Below are 21,436 nucleotides of genomic sequence, written 5' to 3'. Positions count from 1 at the left end.
GCCTCCACTTCACCCGCTTCCTCTAGCTTCTTTTTTGTGAAGAAAAAGGATGGAGGTCTGCGCCCGTGTATTGATTACCGCGGTCTCAATCAGATTACGGTGAAGTACAGCTATCCAGAGTGCAACATAGCTTCAGCGTGTAAATCAGCTAGAAAGATGTGTCGGCATCGAGTAATTGTCTCTGGCCCCCTCCCAGTTAGGGGAAGTGACGAGCTCTACAGCAGAGTCTCAGCACTCAATCGCTGGTTGAAAACTGTTTTCTGCCCCTCCCAAAAGATAACATTTGTGGATAATTGGCCCTCTTTCTGGGACTCACCCACAAACAGGATCAAGCCTGACCTGCTGAGGAGTGACGGACTCCATCCTAACTGGAGGGGTGCTCTCCTCTTATCTACCAACATAGATAGGGCTCTAACTCCTCTAGCCCCACAGTGAAATAGGGTGCAGGCCAGGCAGCAGGCTGTTAGCCAACCTGCCAGCTTAGTGGAGTCTGCCAATAGCATAGTCAGTGTAGTCAGCTCAGCCATACCCATTGAGACTGTGTCTGTGCCTCGACCTAGGTTGGGCAAAACTAAACATGGTGGTGTTCACCCTAGCAATCTTATTAGGATAAAGACCTCCTCCATTCCTGCCATTATTGAAAGAGATCGTGATACCTCACATCTCAAAATAGGGTTACTTAATGTTAGATCCCTCACTTCAAAGGCAGTCATAGTCAATGAACTAATCACTGATCATAATCTTGATGTGATTGGCCTGACTGAAACATGGCTTAAGCCTGATGAATTTGCTGTGTTAAATGAGGCCTCACCTCCTGGTTACACTAGTGACCATATTCCCCGTGCATCCCGCAAAGGCGGAGGTGTTGCTAACATTTACGATAGCAAATTTCAATTTACAAAAAAAAAAATGACGTTTTCATCTTTCGAGCTTCTAGTCATGAAATCTATGCAGCCTACTCAATCACTTTTTATAGCTACTGTTTACAGGCCTCCTGGGCCATATACAGCGTTCCTCTCTGAGTTTCCTGAATTCCTATCAGACCTTGTAGTCATAGCAGATCATATTCTAATTTTTGGTGATTTTAATATTCACATGGAGAAGTCCACAGACCCACTCCAAAAGTCTTTCGGAGCCATTATCGACTCAGTGGGTTTTGTCCAACATGTCTCTGGACCTACTCACTGCCACAGTCATACTCTGGACCTAGTTTTGTCCCATGGAATAAATGTTGTAGATCTTAATGTTTTTCCACAAAATCCTGGACTATCGGACCACCATTTTATTACGTTTGCAATCGCAACAAATAATCTGCTCAGACCCCAACCAAGGAGCATCAAAAGTCGTGCTATAAATTCTCAGACAACACAAAAATTCATTGATGCCCTTCCAGACTCCTTCTGCCTACCCAAGGACGTCAGAGGACAAAAATCAGTTAACCACTTAACTGAGGAACTCAATTTAACCTTGCGCAATACCCTAGATGCAGTTGCACCCCTAAAAACGAAAAACATTTGTCATAAGAAACTAGCTCCCTGGTATACAGAAAATACCCGAGCTTTGAAGCAAGCTTCCAGGAAATTGGAACGGAAATGGCGCCACACCAAACTGGAAGTCTTCCGACTAGCTTGGAAAGACAGTACCGTGCAGTACCGAAGAGCCCTCACTGCTGCTCGATCATCCTACTTTTCCAAATTAATCGAGGAAAATAAGAACAATCCAAAATTTCTTTTTGATACTGTTGCAAAGCTAACTAAAAAGCAGCATTCCCCAAGAGAGGATGGTTTTCACTTCAGCAGTGATAAATTCATGAACTTCTTTGAGGAAAAGATCATGACCATTAGAAAGCAAATTACGGACTCCTCTTTGAATCTGCGTATTCCTCCAGGGCTTAGCTGTCCTGGATCTGCACAGCTCTGCGAGGGCCTGGGATCGGGAGAGACACTTAAGTGTTTTAGTACTATATCTCTTGACACAATGATGAAAATAATCATGGCCTCTAAACCTTCAAGCTGCATACTGGATCCTATTCCTACTAAACTGCTGAAGGAGCTGCTTCCTGTGCTTGGCCCTCCTATGTTGAACATAATAAACAGCTCTCTATCCACCGGATGTGTACCAAACTCACTAAAAGTGGCAGTGATAAAGCCTCTCTTGAAAAAGCCAAACCTTGACCCGGAAAATATAAAAAACTATCGGCCTATATCGAATCTTCCATTCCTCTCAAAAATTTTAGAAAAAGCTGTTGCGCAGCAACTCACTGCCTTTCTGAAGATAAACAATGTATACGAAATGCTTCAGTCTGGTTTTAGACCCCATCATAGCACTGAGACTGCACTTGTGAAGGTGGTAAATGACCTTTTAATGGCGTCAGACCGAGGCTCTGCATCTGTCCTCGTGCTACTAGACCTTAGTGCTGCCTTTGACACCATCGATCACCACATTCTTTTGGAGAGACTGGAAACCCAAATTGGTCTACACGGACAAGTTCTGGCCTGGTTTAGATCCTACCTGTCGGAAAGATATCAGTTTGTCTCTGTGAATGGTCTGTCCTCCGACAAATCAACTGTACATTTCGGTGTTCCTCAAGGTTCCGTTTTAGGACCACTATTGTTTTCACTATATATTTTACCTCTTGGGGATGTTATTCGAAAACATAATGTTAACTTTCACTGCTATGCGGATGACACACAGCTGTACATTTCAATGAAGCATGGTGAAGCCCCAAAATTGCCCTCGCTAGAAGCCTGTGTTTCAGACATAAGGAAGTGGATGGCTGAAAACTTTTTACTTTTAAACTCGGACAAAACAGAGATGCTTGTACTAGGTCCCAAGAAACAAAGAGATCTTCTGTTAAATCTGACAATTCATCTTGATGGTTGTAAAGTCGTCTCAAATAAAACTGTGAAGGACCTAGGCGTTACTCTTGACCCTGATCTCTCTTTTGTCGAACATATCAAGACTGTTTCAAGGACAGCTTTTTTCCATCTACGTAACATTGCAAAAATCAGAAATTTTCTGTCCAAAAATGATGCAGAAAAATTAATCCATGCATTTGTTACTTCTAGATTAGACTACTGCAATGCTCTATTTTCCGGCTACCCGGATAAAGCACTAAATAAACTTCAGTTAGTGCTAAATACGGCTGCTAGAATCCTGACTAGAACCAAGAAATTTGATCATATTACTCCAGTGCTAGCTTCCCTACACTGGCTTCCTGTTAAGGCAAGGGCTGATTTCAAGGTTTTACTGTTAACCTATAAAGCGTTACATGGGCTTGCTCCTACCTATCTTTCCGAGTTGGTCCTGCCGTACATACCAATACGTACGCTACGGTCACAAGACGCAGGCCTCCTAATTGTCCCTAGAATTTCTAAGCAAACAGCGGGAGGCAGGGCTTTCTCCTATAGATCTCCATTTTTATGGAACAGTCTGCCTACCCATGTGAGAGACGCAGACTCGGTCTCAACCTTTAAGTCTTTACTGAAGACTTATCTCTTCAGTAGGTCATATGATTGAGTGTAGTCTGGCCCAGGAGTGTGAAGGTGAACGGAAAGGCTGGAGCAACGAACAGCCCTTGCTGTCTCTGCCGGGCCGGTTCCCCTCTCCACTGGGGTTCTCTGCCTCTAACCCTGTTGCAGGGGCTGAGTCACTGGCTTGCTGGTGCTCTTTCATGCCGTCCCTGGGAGGGGTGCGTCACTTGAGTGGGTTGAGTTACTGACGTGATCTTCCTGTCTGGGTTGGCGCCCCCCTTGGTTTGTGCTGTGGTGGAGACCTCTGTGGGCTATACTCGGCCTTGTCTCAGGATTGTAAGTTGGTGGTTGGGGATATCCCTCTAGTGGTGCGGGGGCTGTGCTTTGGCGGAGTGGGTGGGGTTATATCCTTCCTGTTTGGCCCTGTCCGGGGTTTCTTCGGATGGGGCCACAGTGTCTCCGGACCGCTCCTGTCTCAGCCTCCAGTATTTATGCTGCAGTAGTTTATGTGTCGGGGGCTGGGGTTAGTTGGTTATACCTGGAGTACTTCTCCTGTCTTATCCAGTGTCCTGTGTGAATTTAAGTATGCTCTCTCTAATTCTCTCGTTCTCTCTTTCTCTCTGAGAACCTGAGCCCTAGGACCATACGTCAGGACTACCGGGCATGATGACACCTTGCTGTCCCCAGTCCGCCTGGCCTTGCTGCTATTCCAGTTTCAACTGTTCTGCCTGCGGCTACGAAACCCCTACCTGTCCCAGACCTGCTGTTTTCAACTCTAAATGATCGGCTATGAAAAGCCAACTGAGAGACCTGAGCCCTAGGACCATACGTCGGGACTACCGGCCGTGGTGACTCCTTGCTGTCCCCAGTCCGCCTGGCCTTGCTGCTATTCCAGTTTAAACTGTTCTGCCTGCGGTTATGGAACCCCTACCTGTCCCAGACCTGCTGTTTTAAACTCTAATGATCGGCTATGAAAAGCCAACTGAGATTTATTCCTGATTATTATTTGACCATGCTTGTCACTTATGAACATTTTTGAACATCTTGGCATGGTTCTGTTATAATCTCCACCCGGCACAGCCAGAAGAGGACTGGCCACCCCTCATAGCCTGGTTCCTCTCTAGGTTTCTTCCTAGGTTTTGCCTTTCTAGGGAGTTTTTCCTAGCCACCGTGCTTCTACACCTGCATTACTAGCTGTTTGGGGTTTTAGGCTGGGTTTCTGTACAGCACTTCGAGATATTAGCTGATGTAAGAAGGGCTATATAAAATAAAATTGATTGATTGATTGATTGATCCACTTCCTCTGATTGCGACTATGACGGAATCATTACACGGTGCTCAGTTCTTCACAAAATTGGATCTCAGGAGCGCATACAACTTGGTGCGCATTAGAGAGGGCGATGAATGGAAGACAGCGTTTAGCACGACCTCCGGTCATTACGAGTATCTCGTCATGCCATATGGGTTAATGAATGCTCCCTCAGTCTTCCAATCCTTCGTCGATGAGATTTTCCGGGACATGCAGGGGCAGGGAGTAGTCGTGTACATAGACGATATTCTGGTGTACAGTTCTACCCGAGCAGAGCATGCAGCCCTGGTGCGCCGAGTGTTGAGGAGGCTGTTGGAGCATGACCTATATGTCAAGGCAGAGAAATGTCTGTTCTTTCAGAAGTCGGTCTCCTTTTTGGGTTATCAGTTGTCTGCGTCAGGGGTGAAGATGGAGGTTGACCGGGTGTCAGCTGTGCGTAATTGGCAAACCCCAACCACTGTGAAAGAGGTGCAACAGTTCTTGGGTTTTGCGAATTACTACCGGAGGTTTATCCGGGGTTTTGGACAGGTGGCAGCTCCCATAACGTCTCTGTTGAAGGGGGGTCCGGTGCGCTTGCGGTGGTCAGCTGAGGCCGACAGGGCTTTTGGGAGACTGAAGGACCTGTTTACTTCGGCGCCGGTGTTGGCGCATCCGGATCCCGCTTTACCATTCCAGGTAGAGGTAGACGCTTCCGAGGCCGGTATTGGGGCCGTTCTCTCCCAACGGTCTGGCACACCACCTAAACTCCGCCCCTGTGCTTTTTATTCTAAGAAGCTCAGTCCGGCGGAGCGGAATTATGACGTAGGGGACAGGGAGCTGTTAGCCGTGGTACAGGCCCTAAAGGTGTGGAGGCATTGGCTTGAGGGGGCTCAACACCTTTTCCTCATTTTGACTGACCACCGTAACCTGGAATACATCCGGGCAGCTAGGAGACTGAATCCACGCCAGGCCCGCAGGACTATGTTTCTAGCCCGGTTTGTGTTTAAAATCACTTACATCCCTGGGTCCCAGAACGGGAAGGCAGATGCCCTGTCTCGGCGGTATGACACGGAGGAGAGGTCCGTTGAGCCCACTCCCATACTACCAAAGTCTTGTCTGGTTGCACCGGTGGTATGGGAGGTCGATGCAGAGATCGAGCGGGCGTTACGCACCGACCCAAGTCCTCCACAGTGTCCAGTGGGTCGGACGTACGTTCCGCTCGAGGTACGCGATCGCCTCATTTATTGGGCTCATACGTCCCCCTCCTCTGGACATCCAGGTATCGGCCGGACAGTTCACTGCCTTAGCACTAAGTACTGGTGGCCAACGTTAGCCAGGGATGTGAGGATTTATGTCTCCTCCTGTTCGGTGTGTGCCCAGTGTAAGGCGCCCAGACATTTGCCCAGGGGTAAGCTACAACCCCTGCCCGTTCCAAACGACCCTGGTCCCACCTCTCAGTGGATTTTGTTACAGACCTTCCCCCCTCACAGGGGAATACTACCATCCTGGTCGTTGTGGATCGGTTCTCGAAGGCCTGTCGTCTCCTTCCCATGCCGGGTCTCCCTACTGCCCTACAGACCGCTGAGGCTCTGTTTACCCATGTCTACCGGCATTACGGGGTACCCGAGGATATAGTGTCTGATCGAGGCCCCCAGTTCACCTCCAGAGTGTGGAGAGCGTTTATGGAACGGTTGGGGGTTTCGGTGAGCCTTACCTCGGGTTACCACCCGGAGAGTAATGGGCAGGTTGAACGTGTCAACCAGGATGTGGGTAGGTTTCTGAGGTCTTATTGCCAGGGCCGGCCGGAGGAGTGGGCGAGATACGTTCCGTGGGCCGAGATGGCGCAGAACTCTCTCCGCCACTCCTCCACCCAACTAACCCCTTTCCAGTGTGTGTTAGGGTACCAGCCGGTTCTGGCACCTTGGCACGAGAGCCAGATCGAGGCCCCTGTGGTGGATGAGTGGGTGCGGTGCTCGGAGGAGACATGGAACGCTGCCCACGTTCATCTGCAGCGGGCCATCCGTCGGCATAAGACGAGCGCCGATCTCCACCGCAGTGAGGGGCCTGTGTACGCACCTGGAGATTGAGTCTGGCTCTCGACCAGAAACCTGCCTCTCCGTCCGCCCTGCCGGAAGCTGGGTCGGCGGTTTGTGGGGCCATTCAAAGTCCTGAGGAGGTTGAACGAGGTGTGTTACAGGTTAGAACTGCCTATTGATTACAGGAATATTAACCCCTCGTTCCATGTGTCTCTCCTCAGGCCGGTGGTAGCTGGTCCACTCCAGGACTATGAGATAGAAGAGACTCCTCCGCCCCGTTGGACATCGAGGGGGCTCCGGCGTACACTGTGAGGTCCATCCTTGATTCGAGATGCCGGATGGGGGTCTCCAATATCTCGTGGAGTGGGAGGGTACGGCCCGGAGGAGCGGTGCTGGGTGCCGAGGAGGGACATATTAGACCTGTCCCTGCTGACCGAGTTCCATCGGGGTCATCCTACGCGCCCTGCTCCGCGTCGTCCTGGTCGTCCCCGAGGCCGGGATCAGCGCACGGCTGGAGCCGCGCGTCAAGGGGGGGGTACTGTCACGGTTTCGGCCGAGACTGCTCCTCCTCCTTGTTCGGGCAGGCTTCGGCAGTCGTCGTCCCCGGAGTACTAGCTACCACCGTTCGATGTTTCATGTTTGTTTGGTTTTGTCTGTTTGTACACCTGTCCCTTGTTAGTGTTTGATTTGGTTGCCTATTTAGTTTTCGTGTGTGGGGGCAGGTGTTATGTGGTATTGTTTATTGTCAAGCTGTTGCTCTTTTTGTATTACTCTCGTGTTTGTTGTTTTCCGAGAGTCCGCACTGTGTGCGCTATCTTCATTTTTACGCACTGTGTGTGTTGTGCGTAATTTGTATTTTGCCTCCCGGTTGGGTTGGCTGTTCGCCTGTTTGGTGCTACATTTTGTTAACTAAAGTCTGTTGACGAACGCCCGTGTTTCCTGCGCTTGATTTCCTCACCGCATCTACACTCAGCTACTGACAACTCTCTTATCCAGAGCGACTTACAGTTAGTGAGTGCATACATTTTTTTTTCATTCGTTCTATAAAGAACCATGCTCATAAGGTTCTAAATGGAACCTGAATGGTGCTATAAATAACCCTTTCCTAAGGTTATATAAAGAACCATTAACAAAAGGTTCCATATGGTTACAACCCTTTTTTTATTTACAAGTTGAATCAGCTGTGCTAGCTCTGGAACAGCTGGGGTCCCTGAGGAAAGACTTGAGAACTAATGACTTAGTCAACTGTTCTCAATTGACACAAGGCCAAATGTGTGTCTTTAACAAGACACCACCACAGGCCATAGTCATATATAACATTAAATAACACCGTTTTTTTAATGGAATGGCAATGGAAAGTATAGCAGACGTTTTACGGGCTCCTGACCAATTCTGGACATCAGAACAGCGATCACTAGCCTCGATTTGGATGAGGATTTCTACTTCAATGAGTCGGCGGTGCAGGACATTACTGCTCACCCCGGACCACGCCTTAATCCCCGACACATGAAATAGAAAAAGACTGCGATACAGAGGCCGACTTGCGGGTAGCCTGATGAAGCTAAGGCGGAGAGTAAATAATCCGCCTCTACCCTCTGTTCTATTGCCGAATGTACAATCACTGGAGAACAAATTGGACACGCTCCGTTCAAGACTATCCTATCAACGGGACCTGAACTGTAATATCCTGTGTTTCTCAGAAACTTGGCTGAACAAGGACATGGATAAAATTGTAGCTGGTTTTCCTATTCATCGAAAGCGACAGAATGGCAGAGTCGGATAAGCTCAAGGGGGGTGGTGTGTGTCTCTTTGTTAACAACAGCTGGTGCACAATCTCTAATATTAAGGAAGTCTCAACGTTCTGCTCGCCTGAGTTAAAATACCTCATGATAAGCTCTAGACCATACTATTTACCAAGAGTTTTCATCTATATTTTTTGTAGCTGTCTATTTACCGCTACAAACCGAAGCTGGCACTAAGACCACACTCAACAAGCTTTAAAGAGCTATTAGCAAACAAGAAGCTCATCCAGAGGTGGCGCTCCTAGGGACAGGTGATTTCAATGGAGGAAAACTGTAATCCGTTTCACCTAATTTCTACCAGCATGTCATCTGTACAACTAGAGGCGAAAAACTCTAGATCACCTTTACTCCACACACAGAGACACATACAAAGCTCTCCCTCGCCCTCCATTTGGCAAATCTGACCATAACACTATTATACTGATTCCTGCTTACAAGCAAAAACTCAAACAGGAAGTACCAGTGACACGCTCAATACGGAAGTGGTCCCGGAAGGGACCCTTGTAAGGCTCTGATTGTCTGAAATGGTTCAAACTACTCTTCTCCTGTTGTCCTTCTTCGTAGTAGTCTGGTATCCGGTGACTTGTCGTGTAGTCCTGAACAGAACTGAAGAGTTGATTTTCCTTCCATTCGCTCTTGAAGATGCTTCTTTGAAAATAGGCTAGACAGCCTTATTGATGGTTCCCCAGTGGAGTGATGAGAGTAGTGTAATTTGGTGGTTTGAGCAGAGTAACAGAATGGTTCTACTTAAATTCGATTTTGAAGATACTTTACTTAGGACAGCTAATCAGCCGTACCAGTGATTTGTCCGGGAGGTGAGTTTATCGTCTTCAGTTTGGACACACCTACTCATTCAAGGGTTTTTCTTTATTTCTTACAATGTTTTACATTGTAGAATAATAGTGAAGACATCAAAACTATTAAATAACACATATGGAATCATGTAGCAAAAAAGTGTTAAACAAATCTAAATATATTTTATATTTGAGATTCTTCAAACAGTCCCCCTTTGCCTTGATGACAGCTTTGTACACTCATATTTTTTAATTTTAGTTACATGTTTTACCTTTCTATTATTTCTAAATTTTCTTTCTCTCTGCATTGTTGGGAAGGGCCCGTAAGCATTCTACTGTTGGTCCACATCTGTTGTTTACGACGCATGTGACGAATACTGATGTGCATTTCGCGAACTATGAGTTATTTTTGAACAACTCTTTTTACTGACTAGAGTCATAATTCGTTTTTCTGAGTGACTCGTTCATTTTAGTTTTTTGTTTGACCTGCTAGTGCTGGCCGCAATGAGTCCTACACAGCAGGATTAATACACGCTCCTCCGGCTCAGCGGCTCCAGAGAAGTGCTCCGACCACCAACTGTCTGTCATGAAAATAGATAATGAGCATAGAGAAGGAAAATACGTGTTTAGAAATTATAATTGTTTGCATTGTGCAAGAATGACTGCAATTCATTGATTATTGAATGTTATACAACTGGTGGGTCTAATCCTGAACGTCGATTTGTTAAAAGCGCATTCTAGAGGGGGATTGGAGGGACGCCATGTGCGACTGACGTGTTTTCCGTTTGCTCCCGTGGTATTTTTAAAGTTTATGTGAATTTTGCAGCAAAACCGTATTTATTTTCATATATTATTTTGGTGATCCCTTCCCGTAAAAACCAAGACTACTTTACTTCCAAATATCAGCATGTCGACGAAACATAAGGCCAAAAACATGACTTTGAGAAAACCCGGCCTACAAGACACACTCTCATCACCGCCCTCCCCTGAGCCTGACGACCCGGGGACTGATACTCTACCCGGGGGGGCGGCTTGGCCTGGCGGCGCTGAAGTGAACATTCTCGAGGCCATCAAACTACTACGCTCTGAGATAGTTGAAATGAAAACGGAGGTGGTTGCTACGATTGAGGCCCGAATAAAGGAGGTTTCTGATACTTTAAAAGCAGATCTAACCATCCTGCGGAACGAGACGGTGCCGGCAATCGCATCACTCAAAACAACAATGGAGTCGCACACTACAACGATTGCAGCACTGGAGACCTTCGCTACAAATGTCTCCGACTTAACTACATCCCTGGAGGCTGACGTGAAACGCCTAGCTGCAGATTTGAAAAAGGTGAAGGAGAGCTGTGTAAGTTTGGAGGGATTCTCTCGCCGCAATAACCTGAGACTTGTATCAGTCCCGGAGTCAGCGGAAATGCCTCGCGCCACGGATTTCGTTTCTGGGCTGCTGAAAGATGTTCTAGCCTTAGATGAAAAGCCCCTGATTGATCGTGCCCACCGGTCGCTGCGCCCAAAGCCCCGGGATGGGGAGAGGCCCCGTGACATAATTCTTCGAGTGCACTTTTTCCATGAGAAGATGGAGATTCTCCGACGAGCCCGCAATACCACTCTGAGCTTTCAAGGACAGAGCTTCTCCATCTACCAGGACTACTCCCCCACTGTTTCCAGGCAGCGCGCAGCTTTCGGACAGGCCAAACGACTACTTCGGGACCATCCAGGTGTGAAGTACGGACTGCGATTCCCGGCCCGTTTATGGCTATCTCATGATGGTAAAGACTACACATTTGAATCTCCGGATGAGGCTCTCTCTCACATTCAACGTCACATCAAGAAGTCTTGAACTTGCTCATAGTTCAGCAACTGTTGCTAGCGAACTGTGGATAGTAAGTAACCCACCTGTGGTACAACTATGTTTAGCTACAACATGCTAATTTTGTATAGTTGGGGGTTGGCGTACCCATTCAGGCTTATTTGATGTGATCTAATGTTTTGATTATCTAGTGTGCTTGCCTTACAAGCATTCAGTCATTTTAATTTCATTGTATTGCGGTTTTACTATACTCCTGTGTTTTCTAGGCTGTCTTGCTCACCTATTCAGTTTGTTTACATAGTGTCTCAGTGACACAAAATATTCTTGGTTATTTGCTTACTGCATCCGTTTGCATTGACCCAGTAAACAGTAAATGCTTCCCGAGGCGACACGTTTTTTTGGGGTCTTCACTTAAATTTTAAAGTTCTGAGCGTCATTTATGCCCAGCAAGCGTTAAACGTTGCGCACACGTAGTTTTTTGGTCTTGGTTGTAAGCTGTCTCAGCATTCAACTAGACAACTATTATAATAATAATAATTGTTATCATTTTTGATTGTCTTACTACGATTTCCTTACTTCAAATTAGGTTTTCGGCTGAGAGCCTTTACACATTCTATTTATTTTCTTTATTTTCTCTCTCAAATGCCTGTTATAAGACTGGGAATATAATTATATACATCTACAAGTGGTGCTTTTGTAATTTCGTCTGCACAAGGGATTCACCTTAATTTCTTTTATTTAAAAAATGATTATCTCTTTTTGCTGTTTGATCCACTAACAAAACACGACTTTAAAGAGCGGGACTGTGGGTTTAGGTTTAAGACCGCACTCTCACAGACATACTGTGCGAAGAGAACATGCTCTATTTAGGCTTGTACCTCGTTTGGGGAGGTACTGTCTGGGATGGGGGGATGGGGGGAGGGGGTGGGGGGAGGGGTTGAATTGTTCAGTTCTAATGTTGTCATTCTGTCTTTTTTGTTTTTTTTTCTGTACTTTTTCTCAACATCTACCACCGTACATTATTACTCTGAGACAAGTTATTCTGGGGTTTCTGGGCGCTCATTGCTTTTCCATTCTATGCTCTAATGACGGGGTTGTATAACGGGAATGCCCAGAGGGGCCGAAACAATGCGATCAAATACATTTCGTGGAACACCAAAGGGGTTAATAACCCAGTGAAACGTAAGAGGGTGTTGACACACTTAAAGGGTTTGAATGCGAATGTTGCATTTCTACAAGAGACTCACTTGAGGACTGGTGAGCACTTTAGGATGCGTAGGGACTGGGTTGGTCAAGTGTTCCACTCTAACTTTCATAGTAAATCAAGAGGGGCTGCCATTTTGGTTGATAAAGTCACTCCCTTTGTAGCTTCTGAGGTTATCGCTGATCCTAAGGGACGATACGTCATAGTAACCGGTAAACTGTTTTCTACCCCTCTTGTTTTGGCTAGTGTTTATGCTCCCAATTGGGATGACACAAGTTTCATTTCTTCCTTTTTGTCTGCTATACCCAATTTAGATTCTCATTTATTGATTTTAGGGGGGATTTCAACTGCAAAATGTCCCCAGTTCTTGACAAGTCCTCACGAACAACTACAGGCCCATCTAAATGTGCCCTACTTATTCAAGCCTTTCTTCAGAAATATGCCATGTTTGAGGCCTGGCGTTTCCTACATCCTACAGATAGACAGTATTCCTTTTATTCTCATGTTCATCAAACATACTCCCCGGATTGATTACTTCTTTTTGGACAAAAAACTTTTGCCTAACCTTCGGCAGTGTACTTACAAGAGTATTGTTATTTCGGACCATTCACCATTAGTGCTTGAACTAGAGTTTCCCCAGCGACCTCCTATGTGTTATCAATGGCGTCTTAACCCCATTTTACTCTCAGATAAGGAGTTTGTCAATTTAATTTCTTCTGAAATCACCTTATTCCTAGAAACTAATTCAACACCAGGTATGTCCTGCTCTACCATATGGGAGTCTCTCAAAGCATACCTACGTGGCCAAATTATTTCTTATACAGCCAACCAAAACAGAGTTCGCTCTCAGCGACTTCGGGACCTGAGCGAATCCATAGCCACATTGGATGAGAAGTATGCCACGGTTCCTTCCTCTGATCTGCATAAAGAGCGCCAACTACTCCAATCTGAAAGTTATTTTTATTTTTTAATTCTGTTCACGCCTACATAAAATTATCAATATTCATTTTTTATTTTAAAGCATTGTAAACTTTTTATTTTTGGTCCAGTGGATGATTGGTCTGTGGCCTTGACTGTCTGTGAGTGGTTGCATCTCTCCACCCCATCCCTTAACTGTTTACAGGAACAATGGTGAGGTGTTTGCTCTGTCCCTATTCTATAGATTGCCCTTTAACCTTTTGTAGCCTTCTGCCTGGTGTGTTTAACTTGTCTAAAGTATGGTATCTTTAAAGTTATTTTTTTTTTATATGTATTATTTGTATTTTTTTTTCTAGTTGAGTATATTATTTATATTGCTTTGTCTTGTCTGTGTGTGTGTAAAACTTAATAAACAGAGTTCTCAAAAAAAAAAAAAAAGCGCATTCTAGACGGTTTCTATTCCACAAGTTCCCATCGGCTAAATCTATAACATTAAAATGCCTATTTACACTGTTCCATCTGACTGCGCAATCCACTGTCTCATCAGGCAAGTTATAAACTTGATCTCCACTATAAAAAGCATCTAGACATTATCTCACATTTCTTTTTAGACTAACATTTCATTTTCAACAGCGGAGATTGTATAAACCTTGCTGTCTGTCTCTCCGACATTTGCAACATTGTTTCAATATTCAAATTAGATCTCCAACTGTCCCATAGTAATGACCGTGTAGGGGTTGGGAGTCAGGACGAGACAGACAGGCAGCTTTTCTCAGCCAGTCGAAATCATGAATCAGCTGGAATAATTTTTATGGATGTCTACAAAGAAATGTCAATTGAAAAAAGGTATAGCTAGTTTGCTGTCTTTCCAGCTTCAGTTTGAAGTTATTGTGTTAGCTGTGTTGTTGGCTAGCTCCTCTGAACAACAGTGTCCTGACGAGAGAGCACATTTTCTATGCCAGGTGAAATCGTGCCTCGTTAGCTCATTGTTATGGATGTATCCAAAGAAATGTCACTAGAAAACAGCTTAAACAAATGTAAATGCAGTTACTGTTGTTATTTTGTCTGCACTGTTTGACGTGACTGTAAGTTAGCCGTAGTTGGCTTGCTAGCAAGCAAGGGATAATAATGTTGACAGCCAGTATGGCAATGGAACATTTAGAACAAATGACTCCATAGATACAGAACAAAAAGACTGAACGAAAGGGTCGCGTCTCTGGCAACCGAACCAATAGAACGATTTGTGTCGGGACTATAACTTGTGGAAGGATGAAATAGCATGAATAACTTCATAAAAATAAAGTTTTTAATGAAAATATGTCAATCATTATTTGAATATGTTTTTAACCCGTTGTATAAAAGTGACCTAACACCCGTGCCTATATATCCTCCAAACACTGGCTTCTCGGGCATTATCACATAATTATGGACACAGCTTTGTAGAACCAAAACCTTCACTGCCTCTGCTCAACAAACTCGAACTCGAGAACTAATCGTTTGGGGGGGGGGGGCTAAGGTTCGCGAACAACTTTGCTGTGCTTATCACCTTGCCTGACTACCCAGACCACTGAGCTATAAGACACAGACTCCTTGCCATAGAAATGCTATGGCCAAACACTATGCCACGCCCACGGACGTTAGTTTCTTCTCCGTAATTAGATGTATGTATCAAACAACAGAGCAGCGCAATAATTGGGTGTGTCGTCAGGCTACTTATCATCCTCAAGGCAGTCAAGCAATGCATTCCGCCAAGTCTTTCACAATCTAGTCTGGTTACGGACACAACTAGACTTCGTTTCAAATTGATCAATAAATAATCTGTGTGCCTAGCAATCAACAAATATACATTGTTTAAAGCACAGGTTTACAAGTCTCAGACAAAAATGACAGCTCCAATAAGCCCCCTATGTTGAATGATGTGAACGAGAGGGTCGTAAAACCATAACTCTTTCCAGTTTTCAGTTCATCGTTCGCTGGTAGGAGGGTCCTGCGTGCTCTGTGCATTACTGACTCAAATACACGAAATGAGTTGAAAGATTAGTTATTTTGACTGAAGACGTCAAAAAGCTTCCCATCACTAGTGATGACTACAACTTACATTTGACAACAGAAACTGGAATGGCACTCTCACTTATGGTTGCACAAAAAGAGCTGTGCACAAACCACGCCCCAAAATATTCTCATGAGCCACCGCCACCCCAATACATTTTAATTATGAAAGAACCCTTTTTTGAATGGCAAAGAACCATTAAAGGGCTTTGGGTCAGTATAGTTCCACATAGAACCAACACCCTTCCCAAAGAACCCTGGAGGAACCCACATTTTTTGTGTGTGATAGCCAACCATAATTAGACTTGGCTTTTCTATTTCCAGAAGAATCCAGATAGATGGAATAATAAAATGCTGAAACATAAATCCTCTAATCCGTAGGATTAATATTTCACAAATAAACGTAATATCTCTGTTGTAATATGAACATGTTGCAGATTACTGCTCAAATCTCTCTCCTGACCTGACCTGCCTTAATGACGCATGTGTGTGTGTGTGCGCGCGTGTGTTTACATGTGTGAGTGCCTGTGTGTGTATACACAAGTGGATGGATTATGTGTTTTATGATGAAGTGCCTTAAACCCCTATAGTCTGTAATGCTGGGGCGATAGATTGGAGATATTTATTGATTCATTTAGAATGGCCCCCCTGGGCCCCTGTCACCCTACAGAGAAAACTATAAAGTGAATGATATGTGACAATGCTCCAGGGATTCATTATAAATATTTTTGATTGGATGATTGATTGACTGTAAAATGTTATGGATTATGAATAATTGATTTTGCATGTCTTGGTAAACCTGTTAAAGATGAAAGAGCAAAGGAAAGCAACGCTTATGTTTCCATTACATGCCAACCCCCCCCCCCCCCCCCCCCCAAAAAAAAAAAAACACTAGCCAAAGCATCATCAGCTGTACCTCTATCTTGATATCCCTGTGAAACAGAGCAACTCTGACTATCTGGTTCCATTCAAAAAGTTTGATGTCATACTTTAATACTATGACCATAACCTTTCTAACCCCTGCTTTAAGCACAAATCCACCGCAGCGTTCTCCCTAACCCCTCTAAGCACATATGAACCACGGTTCGACAGAGGCCGTCTGTTTCACCCTGATAACAGAAACTCTTCTCTCAGCGTAAAGGCCAATAAGTCATTGGTAATATAATGTTCATTCTGTAATTTGGAAGCAGTGGGGGAAAGGGCAGGGGACTCAACCCTCTGGTGATAGCAGAAACATATTCACACTACACTTCTCTGATTTAATAGTTTCTACATGCTGCTTTAACCTCTACTGGATCGGTGTCCCGTATACGGGACGGTTGAGCTAACGTGCGCTAATGTGATTAGCATAACTGTTGTAAGTAACAGCAAACTTTCCAGGACATAGGCATGTCTTACATGGGCAGAAAGCTTAAATTCTTGTTAATCTAACCGCACTGTCCAATTTACAGTAGCTATTACAGTGAAAAAATACCATGCTATTGTTTGAGGAGAGAGCAACAAAAATGATAACAGCAACTGGTTTGATACATTCCCCTCTGAAGGTAAATAATGTACTTACATTCAGTAATCTTGCTCTGATTTGTCATCCTAAGGGTCCCAGAGATAAAATGTAGCATAGTTTTGTTTGATAAAATTCATTTTTATATTCAAATGTAGGAACTGGGTTCTACAGTTTGAACCCCTGCTGTCTCTGGCTCCACACCCACCATGCCCGGCCATCTAGATGTGTGAAAGTTAGTGTATAAGCGAATTATCAATCATGTATGACATTCCTGGGAGTGTGTAAACTTACATTTTGTATTACCATATCATTTTTGTATGTTCTCTATAGTTACACTACCGTTCAAAAGTTTGGGGTCACTTAGAAATATCCTTGTTTTCGAAAGAAAAGCAATTTTATATAATAACATCAAATTGATCAGAAATCAGTGTAGACATTGTTAATGTTGTAAATGGCTATTGTAGCTGGAAACGGCTGATTTTTAATGGAATATCTAAATAGGCGTACAGAGGCCCATTTTCAGCAACCATCAGTCCTGTGTTGCAATGGCACGTTGTGTTTGCTAATCCAAGTGTATCATTTTAAAAGGCTAATTGATCATTAGAAAACCCTTTTGCAATTACATTAGCACAGCTGAAAACTGTTGTGCTGAATAAAGAAGCAATAAAACTGGCCTTCTTGAGACTTGTTGAGTATCTGGAGCATCAGCAATTGTGGGTTCGATTACAGGCTCAAAATGGCCAGAAACAAATTACTTTCTTCTGAAACTCGTCAGTCTATTCTTGTTCTGAGAAATGAAGGCTATTCTATGCGAGAAATTGCCAAGAAACTGAAGATTTCGGACAAAGCTGTGTACTACTCCCTTCACAGAACAGCGCAAACTGGCTCTAACCAGAATGGAAAGAGGAGTGGGAGGCCCCGGTGCACAACTAAGCAAGAGGACAAATACATTAGAGTGTCTAGTTTGAGAAACTGACGTCTCACAAGTCCTCAACTGGCAGCTTCATTAAATAGTACCCGCAAAACACCAGTCTCAATGTCAACAGCGAAGAGGCGACTCCGGGATGCTGACCTTCTAGGCAGAGTTGCAAAGAAAAAGCCATATCTCAGACTGGCCAATAAAAATAAAAGATTCAAATGGACAGTCTGAGATACGCATGTTTTTTTTTTTTTTTCTTTTACCAGATCTAATGTGTTATATTCTCCTACATTAATTTCACATTTACACAATCTTCAATGTGTTTCCTTTCAAAAGGTATCAAGAATATACATATCCTTGCTTCAGGTCCTGAGCTACAGGCAGTTAGATTTGGGTATGTCATTTTAGGCGAAGATTGAAAAAAAAGGTCAGATCCTTAAGAGGTTAAATCTGAGTGGAAGAGATACAGCCAACTGCACTGTAAGAACAGGCTGCATTGCCTTAAGACATAAAGACCAAGAAGCAGAGCCTTATGGGCCGACGAACACCCTGTTAGTAGGAAAGGCTATGTCTGAGACACTGACCCTCAAGGAGTTCTGCAGTAGTATCAATCAAACGTTTGATTAAATGCTGTTTTGGTGATTCCACGCTTCCTGGCTGTTTCTATGAGCATATGCTCAAGGTAAAACCAATTACATTTGTATTCAAGGCTTTGCTGGGAGGGTATTGAATTTGAATAAATGGGAACACTAAAACACAATTTTAGTCATGCAGAATTCCGACACCAGTGCATGTCACCCCAGTAGCATACCACCCTGCGTCCCACTGCTGGCTTGCCTATGAAGCTAAACAGGATTAGTCCTTGGATGGAGACCAGATGCTGCTAGAAGTGGTGTTGGAGGGCCAGTAGGAGACACTCTTAACTCTGGTCTAAAATAAAATATCCCAATTCCCCACAGCAGTGAATGTGGACATTGCCCTGTGTAGGGGGATGTCAAATGGGCGTCCTGACTAAATTCCCAATCTGACCATCATGGCCACCTAATCATCCCCAGCTTTGAATTGGCTCATTCATACCTATAACTGTTCCCCAGGTCATTGCTGTAAAGGAGTACCTGGTAAATACTACAGCATTCACTCTTGTGTTTTTGCATACTTTATTGCAGTATACTGTAGTATTTACAGTTTACTATAGTATAAATAATGTAGTAAAAAAATAGTATTATATACTATATTAATTACTGGAGTGTTTTTGCAGACTGTCGTATAATGTACGATGCCTTGCAAAAGTATTCATCCCCATTGGCGTTTTTCCTATTTTGTTACATTACAACCTGTAATTTAAATGGATATTTATTTGGATTTCATGTAATGGACATACACAAAATAGTCCAAATTGGTAAAGTGAAATGAAAAAAATAACTTGTTTAAAGAATTCTAAAAAATAAATAACGGAAAAGTGGTGCATGCATATGTATTCACCCCCTTTGCTATGAAGCTCCTAAATAAGATCTGGTGCAACCAATTACCTTCAGAAGTCACATAATTAGTAAAATTAAGTCCACCTGTGTGCAATCTAAGTGTCACATGATCTGTCACATGATCTCAGTATGAATACAACTGTTCTGAAAGGCCCCAGAGTCTGCAACACCACTAAGTTTCACGATCGTTTACGAACGAGAAGGACCAAGGCACAGCGTGATAAGCATTCATGTTTATTTATCTACTGAATAAACACCCGACAAAACAAGAAACGAAACGTGAAATCCAAGGTAGCATACAAACAACATACCTTACACAGAACAAGATCCCACAACTAACTGGTGCCAACAGGCTGCCTAAGTATGGACCCCAATCAGAGACAACGAGCAACAGCTGCCTCTGATTAGGAACCACACAGGCCAACATAGATCTACACATTCTAGATCTTAAACATAGAACATCTACATAGCAAACACAACACAGAAAATACACACCCTGACTCAACAAATACAAGTCCTCAGAGTCAGGGCGTGACAGTACTCCCCCCCCAAAGGTGCAGACTCCGACCGCGCCACATAAACATAACAGGGTAGGGGCCGGGTGGGCATTCCGCCTCGGAGGCGGATCCGGCTCCGGGTGTGACCACCACTTACTCTCCGCCTCCCTGGTCTGGTCTGGACCTCGGCGCGCTGCTTCCCCTCTCCTTCCTCCCACGACGTACCAAGCCCTGTCTGGACCCTGGTGTGGGAGACCCCGAACCTGGAGAGGGGCTGATGTCTGGGTCTGGACTGGAACCGCTGACTGGAGCTGGACCCGACGACGGTGGATCGAACTGCTCTGGCTCCGGAGTGGAGCCGCTGACCGGAGCTGGACTGGACCCCGGTGGAGCGGATTGTTCTGGCTCCGGAGTGGAGCAGCTGACCAGTGCCGGACCAGGCACCGGTGGAACAGGCACGGGCCGTGCCGGACTGGACACACGCACCCCTGGATTGGTGCGGGGAGCAGGAACGGGCCGGACCTGGCTGATGACGCGCAACACTGGCTTGGTGCGGGGAGCAGGAACGGGCCGGACTGGGCTGACGACGCGCACCACTGGCTTGGTGCGGGGAGCAGGAACGGGCCGTGCCGGACTGGCGACGCGCACCACTGGCCTGGTGCGGGGAGCAGGAACAGGCGGGGCCGGGCTGGCGGCGCCGCACCACTGGCTTGGTGCGAGGGACAGGACAGGTCGGACCGGGCTGGCGACGCGCACCACTGGCTTGGTGCGAGGGGGCAGGAACAGGCCGGGCCGGGCTGGCGACGCGCACCACTGGCTTGGTGCGAGGGACAGGAACAGGCCGGACCGGGCTGGCGACGCGCACCACTGGCTTGATGCGAGGAGCAGGAACGGGCCGAACCGTACTGGGAACACACACCACTGGCTTAGTGCGGGAAGCAGGAACGGGCCGAACCGTACTGGGAACACGCACCACTGGCTTAGTGCGGGGAGCAGGAACGGGCCGGACCGGACTGGCGACACGCACCACTTGATTGGTGCGAGGAGCGGGACTGGGTTCCTTCATTAACCCCCGCTCCTTCTGCTGCCTATCCAGCTCCTCTCGCCGTGCCTCTACACTTTCCTTCTGTTCCCTCTGAACCAATGGCCCCCCTAATCTAAAGGCCTCCTCTGCTAAACAGCGGAACCGCTCTATCGCGGCCTCCCACTGCCTCGTCGTCCAAGGCTTGTGCCCCCCAAAACATTTTTGGGTGGTTGTCTCTCCCCCGTGATCATGGCCTCCATCCTTCTTGCCAGACTCTCGCTCATCTCCTCCCAAGTCCATCCTCTCTCCTCGGCACACTGCTTGGTCCAGGATTGGTGGGATCTTCTGTCACGATCGTTTACGAACGAGAAGGACCAAGGCACAGGGTGATAAACATTCATGTTTATTTATCTACTGAATAAACACCCGACAAAACAACAAACGAAACGTGAAGTCCAAGGTAGCATACAAACAACATACCTTACACGGAACAAGATCCCACAACTAAATGGTGCCAACAGGCTGCCTAAGTATGGTCCCCAATCAGAGACAATGAGCAACAGCTGCCTCTGATTGGGAACCACACAGGCCAACATAGATCTACACATTCTAGATCTTAAACATAGAACATCTA

Source organism: Coregonus clupeaformis, chromosome 31 (assembly GCF_020615455.1).
Source record: "Coregonus clupeaformis isolate EN_2021a chromosome 31, ASM2061545v1, whole genome shotgun sequence".
NCBI lineage: Eukaryota > Metazoa > Chordata > Actinopteri > Salmoniformes > Salmonidae > Coregonus > Coregonus clupeaformis.
This window is presented reverse-complemented; position numbering follows the sequence as displayed.